Source organism: Ahaetulla prasina, chromosome 1 (genome assembly GCF_028640845.1).
Source record: "Ahaetulla prasina isolate Xishuangbanna chromosome 1, ASM2864084v1, whole genome shotgun sequence".
NCBI lineage: Eukaryota > Metazoa > Chordata > Lepidosauria > Squamata > Colubridae > Ahaetulla > Ahaetulla prasina.
Window position 1 is genome coordinate 102,459,134 of NC_080539.1, and position 12,840 is coordinate 102,471,973.

General features: G+C 43.1%; 1 long non-coding RNA gene across 1 annotated transcript in view; it reads right to left on the bottom strand.

The window, feature by feature from the left end:
- Window positions 1-5,276: 5,276 nt before the first annotated feature.
- The window catches only part of LOC131188528 (uncharacterized), a 30,898-nt gene continuing 23,334 nt past the window's right edge, over window positions 5,277-12,840 (bottom strand). The window contains exon 3 of the long non-coding RNA XR_009152796.1: window positions 5,277-6,263. This is a non-coding gene — a long non-coding RNA (uncharacterized LOC131188528). The remainder of the gene's footprint in view (window positions 6,264-12,840) is intronic.

Genomic DNA, 12,840 nt, shown 5'->3' on the forward strand with positions numbered 1-12,840 from the left:
AGGCTAGCTAGTAAATAACAATGATAATACTAGCATGCTGGTTTCTTAATCCAACAATGAATTTTCTAAGGTATGTTTTTGCTGTTGCTGTCCCTACCCAGCAGAAATATGCTTGAGTTGATTGAAACGTAACTTTTCAACCAACTATAAACCTAATTAGGAGATTGGCATTCTTGACTGTAATCAGGTGTAGAAAATTCCAACAGCTTATTTAGCTACAACTTGTAGTAGAAAAGAAGAACAGTTTGAGAGAAAATATAGAGAGAGAGAACATACTTGAACACATATTTGTTTGTCTGGCACCTTATATTGGTGTTTGGCAATAGTATATGTATAACTACTTAAAATGTATACTTGAACTGAGCATTTGTTTGTTTGTTTTTTATGTGGTTATAATACAATGATATAATAGAAAATACCAGCTTGTAATTGCATGACAGGACAGGCACCATAAATATTCTGCCTGCAACTCCAGTGATGAGGGAGGTATAACAAAAATTAACCTTTCCCTATTCCCACCATTTGAGTAAGTAAGTTGGCAAGAAGCAATTTGTTGTGTTTCACCATGACTAAAATGGTTCAGTTGAGTAGCACTGTGCTATCAGGAACTGTGAGGAACACTCAAAAACAAAGTTTATAGCTTTTATTCATGGTTAGTTTCATAAGATATAAGACCTAGATCGCACTTAATATTAAGTCATAATAATTATGTCCATATATCAGAGTAAGTTAAAAGCAAACATCATTTTGCCTATATTCCTATTCTTACGCTCCTTGAAGCAAAAACGCTGTTCAGTCAAACAATTGGCATGTTGTATTCCCTGGTCAGTTTTTAGCAAATGACCACATTGAGTCAAGGCTTATATTCCCTGCTATCTCTTGGAATGATGTTTATTTCTTATAGCAAGGAAGACAGCAAGTGACTGTGTCATTAAAGGGTTCCTATGAAAACCATCTTTGAAGATTTCAGAATTTCAAGGTACACCACGTCAGAAAAAAGACACCGCAAGAAATATTAGAACTGTATTTAAGTGATAAGTGACACTCATCTATGAATATCTCCCTGAATTTTAAGAACTTTTCAAATACATTAGAACCTTTGCCATTGTTGAAGGCAAGAGGAATCTGATAAGGAAATATCTGAAATAATGACCCAACAAGTCATGGGTTATCTGGTGTTTTACTTGTTTATTTGTTATTTATTTACATGTTTATTTGTTGCATATTTTCTCCAATGTCATTATTATTATTTTATTTATTATTTAATCATATTTATATACCGCCCTATCTCCCAAGGGACTCAGGGCGGTTTACAGGCACTAAAAACAGATAAATACAATATAAATACAATATAAAACATTTAAAAAACTTATTCTAAAGCCCGTCCAATTAAAAATAGAAATAAAACCCAATTTAAAACCCAAAATTTAAAATCTAGCTCAGTCCTGCACAATTAAATAAGTATGTTTTAAGCCCGCGGAAGGTCCAAGGTCCAGCTGACGAAGTCCGGGGGTAGATCGTTCCAGAGGGTGGGAGCCCCCACAGAGAAGGCCCTTCCCCTGGGCGTCGCCAGACGACATTGCCTCGCTGACGGCACCCTGAGGAGACCCTCTCTGTGAGAGCGCACGGGACGGTGGGAGGTATTCGGTCGCAGTAGGCGGTCCCGTAAATAACCCGGCCCAATGCCATGGAGCGCTTTAAAGGTGGTCACCAAAACCTTGAAGCGCACCCGGAAGGCCACAGGAAGCCAGTGCAGTCTGCGCAGGATAGGTGTCATATGGGAGCCACGAGGGGCTCCATCTATCACCCGCGCAGCTGCATTCTGGACTAACTGTAGCCTCCGGATGCCCCTCAAGGGGAGCCCCATGTAGAGAGCATTGCAGTAATCCAGGCGAGACGTCACGAGTGCGTGAGTAACCGTGGATAGGGCATCCCGGTCCAGAAAGGGGCGCAACTGGCGTACCAGGCGAACCTGGTAGAACGCTCTCCTGGAGACGGCCGTCAAATGCTCTTCTAGAGACAGCCGTTCATCCAGGAGGACGCCTAAGTTGCGGACCCTCTCCATCGGGGCCAATGACTCGCCGCCGATGTTCAGCCGCGGATTTAGCTGACTGTACCGGGATGCCGGCATCCACAGCCACTCTGTCTTGGCGGGATTGAGCTTGAGCCTGTTTCTCCCCATCCAGACCCGTACGGCCTCCAGACACCGGGACAGCACTTCGATAGCTTCGTTGGGGTGGTTCGGTGTAGAAAAGTACAGCTGAGTATCATCCGCATACAGCTGATACTTCACACCGAAACCACTGATGATCTCACCCAGCGGTTTCATGTAGATGTTAAACAGAAGGCGAGAATCGACCCCTGCGGCACCCCACAAGTGAGGCGCCTCGGGGACGACCTCTGCCCCCCTGTCAACACCGACTGCGACCGGTCGGAGAGATAGGAGGAGAACCACCGATAAACGGTGCCTCCCACTCCCAATCCCCCCAACCGGCGCAGCAGGATACCATGGTCGATGGTATCGAAAGCCGCTGAGAGGTCTAATAGGACCAGGGCAGAGGAACAACCCCTATCCCTGGCCCTCCAGAGATCATCTACCAACGCGACCAAAGCCGTCTCCGTGCTGTAACCGGGTCGGAAACCGGACTGGAACGGGTCTAGATAGACAGTTTCATCCAGGTGCAAGGGAAGCTGATATGCCACCATACTCTCTACAACCTTCGCCGCAAAGCGAAGGTTGGAGACCGGACGATAATTACCTAAAACAGCCGGGTCCAGGGAAGGCTTCTTAAGGGGGGGCCTCACCACCGCCTCTTTCAAGGCGGCCGGGAAGACACCCTCCACCAAAGACGCGATCGTAATCGCCTGAGCCAGCCTCGTGTCACCTCCCGAGTGGCCAGCACCAGCCAGGAGGAGCACGGGTCCAGTAAACACGTGGTGGCATTCAACCTACCCAGCAACCTGTCCATGTCCTCGGGAGCCACAGGGTCAAACTCATCCCAAATAATGTCGCCAAGACCACCCTCGAGCGTCTCACCCGCATCACCGCAATCTTGATCCAGACCATCCCGAAGCTGAACGATTTTATCGTATAGATAACCGTTAAACTCCTCAGCCCGTCCCTGCAACGGGTCATCCCGCCCCTGATGAAGGAGGAGCGAGTCACCAAACAGGGCGGCGGGCGGTTATCTGCCGATGCAATGAGGGAGGAGGCGAGCTACGCCTCGCTTCCTCAATGCCACTAGGTAAGTCCTAGTATAGGACTTCACTAGTGTCGATCAGCTTCGAACGGCTAGACCTCCAGGAACTCTCTAGGCGTCTTCTCCGGCGCTCCATCCCCCTCAGCTCCTCGGAGAACCAAGGAGCCGGTTGGGCCCTGCGCCGGGTCAGAGGCCGCAAAGGTACGACTCGGTCTAAGGCCCCCACCGCGGCCCGTTCCCAGGCCGCAACAAGTTCCTCGGCCGAGCCGTGAGCCAGACCCTCAGGAAATGGCCCAAGCTCCGTCCGAACCCATCCGGGTCCATCAGGCGCCTGGGACGGAACCAACGTGTCGGCTCCGTCTCCCTGCGGTGGTGAATGGCGGTCAGAAAGTCCAGGCGAAGAAGAGAGTGATCTGACCATGACAAAGGTTCAGTGACTATTTCCTTTAAGTCCAGATCTCTCAACCACTGACCAGAGAGAAAAATCAGGTCCAGAGTGCCACCCCCAATGTGAGTAGGGCCATCAATTACCTGGGTCAGGTCCAAGGCCGTCATGGAAGCCGTGAACTCCCGAGCCGCTGTCGATGACGGGCGGAAGATGGCAAGTTAAAGTCCCCATGACTAAAAGTCTGGGGTCTCAACTACCACCCGGCCAGCACCTCCAGGAGCTCGGGCAGGGCAGCTGTCACGTAGCAAGGAGCCAGGTACGCGATCAGCAAACCCATCTGACACCTATGACCCCATCTCACAAGAGGATTCGCACCCGGCAATCTGAGGCACAGTGGTCTCCCTCGGCTCTAGACTCTCTCTAATCACAACCGCCACCCCACCACCCCTACCCTGGGCCTCGGTTGATGGAATGCACGGAAACCCGGCGGGCACATCTCCACGAGGCACACCCCTTCCGTGCCCAACCAGGTCTCCGTAATGCCTATAAGGTCCATGGAACCCCCTGAATAAGATCACAAACAAGGGGCTTTGTTCACCACGGACCGAGCATTGCACAACATCAACGAAGGCCGGGCTCTGAGGATCCTGACCATCCGGGAACGGAGAAGTCCAAGGGGTCGGAGCACGTGATCGCTTTCAGACATCGAGCACGCGCTCCCGAAACTTGGTATGACCCTCGCTTCCGCCATATCTGCCTCTCCCACTTACCGTGTCAATAGAACCACCCTCATCAATAGGAACACCCTCCACCCCCATAACCTCCGAACCTGATAAAGAAAGACCGCCGCGAGCATGTGCAGAGACTGGCCCCTTACCCGACGGGTTACCCCCATTGCCCGCCCTTACCCTCCCACCCCTTAAAAGTTCCTCTCTAAAAACCCCACAAGCTCTTCTTTTCGCATGCCACCTCTGTGGGTCCCAAGACCCGCCAAGGAGGCCGCCCCTCGGTAGTGAGGAGGGCCATTCCTGCGAGGGGGGGGCACCTCGCAGGCGCAAGAGTTCCTCATGAGTATAGTGCGTAGCAGCTGAGACTAAGAATCGGCAAAAACAAAAGCTCCATCTCCGAATGGCAGGTGGTAGCAGATGGTACTAGTCCAGAATGAGGACGGACGCAGAATGGAACAGCGATAGGCACCAAATGACAGTCTAGGTGGTATTCTGTCGAGTGTATAGTCCAAACATCCTGGAACCGGGGGTGAGGGGAGATGGCACTCCAGTCCTTGGGCACATCCTCCTCCGTCTTCCTCTGTCCCAAAATAAGTCCCATTGTCTCCCCAAAAGTCCTAATAGGACCAAAACGCCATAGAAGTCCCAAAAGGCCGAGGGGGCATGGATGATGTTATCACAGTCACAACCACAGACTGGTTACAGGGGAACCGCTCCGAATGCCTCCATCATCTCCCGCAAACCTCCAACAACCCTCCAGACATGGCCAGGAATAAATCCTAACCACCCCAGAGGCCAGGTCTCTCAGCCTTATCCCCAAGAGGCCAGGCCCATATAAAAGGCTGAACTTCTCCGAGAGGCTGGAGGATATGAAAGGCTGCCAAGTCCACAATCCGGCAGCAGGGAGAAAGCCAACAAACCGTGGCACAAGAGGCAGATGGCAGTAGTAAGGGTAGATGTAATACCTCCGCTCTCATCCAAGTTGCAGAGGCTGAAACCCCCAAAGTCCGAAGTCGATGGTCGGAAGAGGGCCGGAAGACGAGTCCAAGGCTAGAGGCCCGCCAGCGAAACGAATCGGCCGAAAAACGGCTGGCTAGAAAACGCCGACTCATCGCCCCACCTCCGTGCCTCAGAACATGGCCTCCGAATCCACCGCCAGCCTACCCGGCCTCGTTCTCGGCAGCCATGTATCAGAGAAGGTCCAGAGACCTCTCCCATGGCTGCTCGAAAAGAGATCTCCCAGGCCGGGGGCAGCAAGCGGCTAGACGGGCCGCCAGGACATTGCCAGCATCGGAGGGGCCTTTTTCCTCGCCGGAGCCGAGTCTTCAGAACAGCGCCATCTTGCGCATGCGCAGAGCAAATGTCCATGCTCTTTGACTGGTAAGTAGTCATCTCCATGCTCTTTGACTGGTAAGTAGCCGATGCTCTGGAGGAGCAATGAATGGAGCAGAACATACCTGAACAGAAAATACTACATACTTCTTTCTGATGCTAACACTTCCCATTGAAACTTCCTCCAAAAAACTAACACAGAGAGACAAAGTAGCATTTTGGCATAACAACAGTGAGATCAAGTACTTTTTAAACAATGAATTATAAAACTCTTTGGGACCCAGAATTGTTTGCCTTCTTCATCAAAGGCATTTCCTTCCTCCCCATTGTTCTGATTTAAGATTCAGCACTGAATAATTCTGCATATCAATCAATCAGAATAGAGCAGGAAGGGACCTTGGAGGTCCTCTAGTCCAACCCCCTGCTCAAGTAGGAGACCCTATACCATTTCAGATAGGTGGCTATCCAGTCTTTTCTTTAAAACCTCCACTGATGAACCACCTACAACTTCTGAAGGCCAGCTGTTCCACTGGTTAATTGTCCTCACTGTTAATTCCAGGTTGCTTCTCTCCTTGATTCGTTTCCATCCACTGTTTCTTGGCTTGCCTTCTGGAGCTTTGGAAAATAAAGAGATATAAAAAGAGATACATAAAGAGATATAAAAAGATAACATCTCACAAAGACAGCAATTTTGGTGATCTGTTCCTTTCTCACAAAGAAATCTGCCATTCTGCCTCTTGCTAGAAGCACGACCTTAGATGCAAGTACCACATTGATCTGATGTAGCAAATCCCATGCTTTAATGCTATTCCCTCTGATGTCGCTTGCTTTCTGTTCCAAATACCGGATTAATCTTAATTGCAGTGTAAACATACATTAAATATAACCAAAAGAAACAATGGAAAACAAAACTGATATATTTTAAGAACAATTTGTGCAAAGAGACAACATCCAAATTTAGCAGGTGAATAGAGTATCTCATTCTTGCTTCATTTTTTCCCCGCACAGTATTCTGACTCAATTCTCCAAAGTTGACTGTAATTTGTGTGAGAGGTATTGGGTTATTTGTTTCTTAGTTAATTAGATTTAAACACACACATACCACTTTCTTCCAGGAATTGAAGATTCCATTTTTTTTCCCCATAACAATTGTGTAAAGTATCTCAGGTTGACAGATAGTGACAATGAGTTTCTTTGATTGAGAAGGGGCTTAACATAGATTTCTCTGTTCATAGTTCAGTACCTGAGCCACTAGACTACAGTACTCTTCGGCTGTTAGAGGTCTTTGGTTGTTGTTCTGTTGGAAAAAATGTCCATTTGGGTTCAGTTCCAAGTGGGAAGAAAGACACACTGGAAACATGGAGACTGCTTGGAAAGATGGTTTAATGGTGGATAGGGCCGCATGGGGTTTTAGGGTCCTGGCAGAAAAGAGCACATGGAGTGGAGAGAGCAGAGGTAAAATGCTACTGGTTCAGGCCGGTTCGCCTGAACCAGAAGTAAAAAATGCTACTGGTTCGCTGAACCAGTAGTAAAAAATATATTTTAAAAAGTTCCAACGATCAGCTGAGCGACGCGCAATCGTCAGAACTTTTTTTTTTTACTTTAGCATTTTTTTACTACTGGGTCTCTGGAATCAGTAGTTAAAAATGCTTTCAAAATTAAAAAAAAATTCCGATGATCACGCATCGCTCAGCTGATTGTCGGGTTTTTTTGGTTTTTTTTTTTACTTTTTAGGCATTTTTTTACTATGGGCTTTGCCACACAATTGCCAGAGCCTTTGTTTTCTTTTTTAAAGCATTTTTTTACTAGTAGTGAACCGGCTAATGAGTGAGGGCTAATCCTATCATGTCTTTTGTGTTGTAGATAAGCTGGCCCAGCTTTTTGTCTTGTAAATAACCAAAGTATCTGCTGGGGGCAGGGAGCTAGGGCTGAGTTTCTGTTTTAAGATTTCCATTTCACTTTTAGGGGAAATATTCTGCTTTTTTAATATTTCCTAGAATATTTCATTTTTCTAGGAGAGGGATAGGTGCTAAATTCCTACAGTTCTTCGTGCAGGTTATTCAAATGACACTCAAGAACTCAAATTCTTTTAGGGCTCAAAGCATCATCAAATCTTCAGGCAAAGACTCTTTCCGATGAGCAAGAGCTATGGCAGGGAAGAATCAGTGTCTGTTAATGAAATGTCTCCCAGGTCAAGGCTGTGTCTTAACTGGAAGAACCATTTGATAGCTGGCCCTCATAATTAACCATTTGTTGCCAACATTGGAAAGCAATATGAAAAATAAATAGCACACGATTCTAATGCAAAAGATAACACTTTTGGAAGCATCTAAGATTTTATAGAATGAAAAAGAGATCCTCTGAAATAAATTTATAGAGTCCTGGAACAAGATTGTAGATCTATTTATTTCTTCCGATGTAATACCAAAGTTTTGTGAAATTATCTTCTCTTGGATTTAAGAAGATCAAAGACATAGCTCTCCGTCTGGCAGTATTTTCTTTCAAGGAAGCTGAAATTGGCCCCATCTTTTCTAGCTCCTTGAACAAATCCAAAACAGGCTATCTCTAGGTAATTCAACCCTCTATCAAGTGGCTCTTACTGTTGGAATCATCCCCCCAACATTCAATCAGAATCTAGTGTTCTATCACAGAAGACAAATATTCTAGATCTTGCATCATACAGAACAGGACTTGACCTTCTTCTATATAACATCATTTCAAGTCCTTGCAGAGGGCTAGCAGGACAAGAAACAATGGATGGAAACTCATCAAAAAGAGAAGCAACATGGAATTAAGGAGAAACTTCCCAACAGTGAGGACAATTAACCAGTGGAATAAGCTTGCCTCCAGAAATCGTAGGCGCTCCATCACTGGATGTTTTTAAGAAGATTCTAGACAGTTACTTATCTGAAATAGTATAGATTTTCCTGCTTGAGCAGGGGCTGGACTAGAAGACCTCCAAGGTCCCTTCCAGCTCATTTATTCTATTCTATTCTATTTCCACAAGAGTCTTCTCCTCTCCAGATCAAACATTCTGAATTCCTATAATGTCTCTTCATAAGATTTATGTCTTAGTCCTCTAAACTTCATTACCTTTCCTTTAACTTGTTCCAGTTAATCTGTATTTATTTATTCATTGATTTATTTCTATCTTGCTTTTATCATTTTTTATAAGTAATTCAAGGCTGTGAGCCTACCTAATGCTCCTTCCTCCTTTTCCTGTGAGAGGGTTGGCCTGAGAGAGAGTGACTGGCCTAAAGTCACCAGTTGGCTTGCAAACCTAAGACAGGGCTAGAACTCACTGTCTCCTAGTTTATATGCTGATACCTTTAACCACTAGAAGAAATGGCTCTTTAAAAAAAAAGTGATCTCAGAAACTAGATTCAGTTCTCATGGTTGGATCAAGGCCAAATGAAAGAACACATGTTTCACTTGGCATTTTTGCAATTATATCACACTACTGACACATATTCAATTTGTATTTTTTTTTCAAATTACAATTCCTAAAACAGGTATAGTATCTATCTTTCTGTACCTGAGTATTTGATTTCTTTTTATTAAATGCATTACTTTGCACTTCTTTCTGTATGACTTTGTAATTCTCTGCCAAAAGTCTACTTATCTAAGCTTCTTGAGTGTGCATGGGAATGTTAACCAGGAAGAGTCTAATCACCATATCTGGTACAAAGCTTTGACACATACATAGATTAGCTATCACTAAAGCCACTTACACTATTTTAGTGGGGGAGGGAGGGGTAACTGAGTACTATTTAAATGCACGTTTACGTTTTAATGTACTTTCAAATTTTAGAAGTTCTACAGAAGAAAAAGTTCTAAAAATCACAAGTTCTCTTGTATTATTGGTAAAATGTTGGGAAATATGCTAAATCCTTCTGATGTATTTTATGATGTACCTTTTACATATTAAACGTGAAATTCTAGAACATGGCTGTGTTCAAGGTCAGTTAAAATTCGAGGAATTCCATGTTTACAATGACAACTAGTTTCTGCATTTTGTGGCTTATTGGCTTGCACAAATCCAAAAAGTTTAGTTAGTTGATTTACCAATGATAATGCAGTGTAATATACTGTACATTAAGTACAAATAAGGACATTAAATTAAGTACTATATTAAGTATTTGGGGAGAACATGCATATATATACATACATATATAATCAAGAATGTATATGTGTGTGTGTGTGTATTCTTGATTAAAGAATACTAATTGATTACCATCTGTCTTGAAGTTAATTAATGAAGTCATTTAAACTTTTTTTTAAAGATACAATATTGATGTGAAATAAAAGTTAGGGTTTAATTTAACCCTGTTCTCTTTGTTAAGAAAATAGCTTATATTTTATATTTATCTTTCTTTTTTTTTCTTTCAATTTTTTATTTTATAACATATAAAAACTCCATTTTCAATTAAACAGTGTGTTGTCTGGGTACAAATAGTTTTAAGAAATGATAATCAAAATGTTTACAACATAAATGTTTACATCCTTACATTACTATTTATTATAATATTAATAATAATAACAATAATGTTTACTTAACCAATTTAACACACCTTCCTTATATCACTGATCCTTTCCATATATTTCCCTGTTTCTAGCTCCTGTTTTTGTCAGCTAACCATTAATAAAATAGGTCCCAGGTCAAAAAATATTCAGTTTCTTTCTTTTCCTTAATTATAAGTGTTAGCTTATCCATTTCTGCACATTCTAGTATTTTTTAATCACATTTTCATATTTTATATTTATTTGTCTATCTATTATAACAGTGGAATCTTATATCTTCCAAAACAATAAGTAATCCTCATTGCATCCTGACCAGTTATATTTAATCCCATTTTAATGTACCAATTAAGCCCATTAATACATATGTGACCCTAACCACATAGAAAAAGATAATAAATAGAATCAAGCTTTACATTTCTATCCTGATATATATGATGATGCAAAATATTTGCTGCAATATTATCTAATTCCAAAGACCAAGGGGATTACAGTCATCCAAAGGTCAATTGTATATAGCAGGGGTCTCCAACCTTGGCGGCAACTTTAAGACTTGTGGACTTGAACTCCCAGAATCCCTCAGCCAGCAAAGCTAGCTGAGGAATTCTGGGAGCTGAAGTCCACAAGTCTTAAAGTTGCCAAGGTTGAAGACCCCTGTTCTAAAGGATTCTCTTTGATCATTACTAACACATCTTCCCAATGTTGATGAATAATAATGGTGATTTTATAAGTCCAGTGATGATTAAGTTTATGTTTAACAGAATACACGTTATTAAAGGATGATTTCATGTGATGCCTGCATTTCAGTGAGTGATTAGAAAATAACCTTTTTCTTCTACAAGTTCCTATCATTTCCAGCAAGACTGAAGATGCTAATAGTCCCATTCATCACCACTTTGATAAAATTATTTGGCTTGGAGAATCACTTGGGAGTACTAATTCTCCTGCAGTGATGTGGTTTTCTGATTGCTGGAGGGGAAAAATGCAACATGAAATTTCAAGTGTATTCAGAAATGTTTAATTGGTAACAACGTATAATCTTTCAGAGGCATGGTAAAATACTCGTTTTTCTTCTGTGCTTATTATATTGATTTCTTAAAAACTGGAGATAGACTAATTTTTCTTCCAAACGGTATTCGAATAATGGACCAAACATGAAATGGTGTAGAAGAAATTTCAGAACATCATTTGAAGGTCATGGCTGGGGAAATGAAGATTACTAATATACTGGGACTATGCCAGGGTAAAATGCTACCAGTTTGCATGGGTTCAAGCAAACTGGTAGTAATAAAAACTACCGGTTCATCTGAATTGGTATTTCCAACGATCAGCTGTGCCACGTGATTTATATTCGCTAAAAAGCAGGAAATCCTGCTTTTTAGTGAATCTAAACCGTGTGTGGCATAGTTGTTCCCCCCCCCCGCTGTTCTACTTACCTTGTTAAGCCTCCTTTTTTCATGTGTTTGGCACACACTGTGCATGCATGCACTGTGCATGAATGCATAGAGTGCATTTGGTGTGCACCGCACATGCGTGCGCACGCAGCATGCTTTTGGCACACACTGTGCATGTGCAAATGCAGCGTGCTTTTGGCCTGCACCGCGCATGCGCGGGCAGCGAACCGGTGGCAATCCGCAGAGGATTTCACCACTGGACTCTGCCCACAATACTGGGGTCAATTGTGGAGAACAGTATGTCAAATCAATATCAAAAAAGGGGTTCCTTTGTCTCACCTAATTCTTTTTTATTATTATTTTGTCACAACAGTATATACAATCATCAACATGAACAATAACCCATCATGAGAGAAAAAAGTATATATAAGTAAAAGTAAAAGTAAAAGTATGCATATAATACTATAATGAAGAGAACAATAGGACAGGAATGGTAGGCACTTTTGTGCTCTTATGCTCGCCCCTTATAGTCCTTTTAGGAATGGGGTGAGGTCAATAGTAGACAGTTTTTGGTTGAAGATTTTGGGGTTTTGAGTAGAGACTATGGAGTAAGGTAGTGAGTTCCAAGCGTTAACAACTCTGTTACAAAAGTCATATTTTCTGCAATCAAGTTTGAAGCGGTTGACATTAAGTTTGAATCTATTGTTTGCTCTTGTATTATTGCAATTGAAGCTGAAGTAGTCTTTTACAGGAAGGATATTACAATTCCCGGGAAGTCATCTTTAAACAAAAACAGACCTAGTCGTTCACACAGTTAACCTAATTCATCCTCAAACACATGTATTATGAGAATTCTGAAGCCCAATCTGCTTCCCATTTTTCCTATCTATCCTTCAAAAAAAATGTTAGAGAAAAATAATGGTATGCCGAGGCTTGTCCAACAATAATTGGCCAAGCCACGCCTATTGCTGCTTGTCTGGGCAATGTGGAAGGGCTAGTGATGCCATGAAAATTTGATAGGACAATTCAATATTCTCCTGACAAAAAAGTTGATTTAATATTCCTTGAGAGGACCTTGTACTCACAACATGGTGGTCTTTGCCTCACTTTATATGGCCATGTGTTACCAGAGCCAAAGGTAAGATCTGTCGGGGGTTATTTAGTGACTGTTGGATAGATGAGGTCATCGAGCAACAATTACACCAGAATTCTAGATCAGTCTTGGGTTCAAGCATTAAACTTCTAAGAGTTTGTGCCTGGCGTTGTAGCCTTATTCATAT